Source organism: Pelodiscus sinensis, chromosome 8 (genome assembly GCF_052426305.1).
Source record: "Pelodiscus sinensis isolate ZL-2025 chromosome 8, ASM5242630v1, whole genome shotgun sequence".
Taxonomy (NCBI): domain Eukaryota; kingdom Metazoa; phylum Chordata; order Testudines; family Trionychidae; genus Pelodiscus; species Pelodiscus sinensis.
This window is the reverse complement of record NC_143059.1, coordinates 57,693,956-57,694,188: the sequence shown is the minus strand read 5'-3', so window position 1 is coordinate 57,694,188 and position 233 is coordinate 57,693,956.

The following is a 233-nucleotide window of genomic DNA, read 5'->3' as shown; positions in this document are numbered from 1 at the left end:
GCTGCTCTGGCTCTTGGGCTAGGGGTGTAGGCCTGGAGTGTGTCTCTGGACATTGTGACCTGGTCTGCATCATCACAGCACTTCTCAGGTGTGGTCTCCTCATTTCTCTGTCATGACACGTGTCAAACCAGAGCAGCACTGCAACCCGCTATGTCATATCACCCTGTCTCAGGCGGAGCAGCAGGCCCAGCTCTGCAGGACAGGTGCTGGAGGAGTCACTCCAGCAGAGCAAG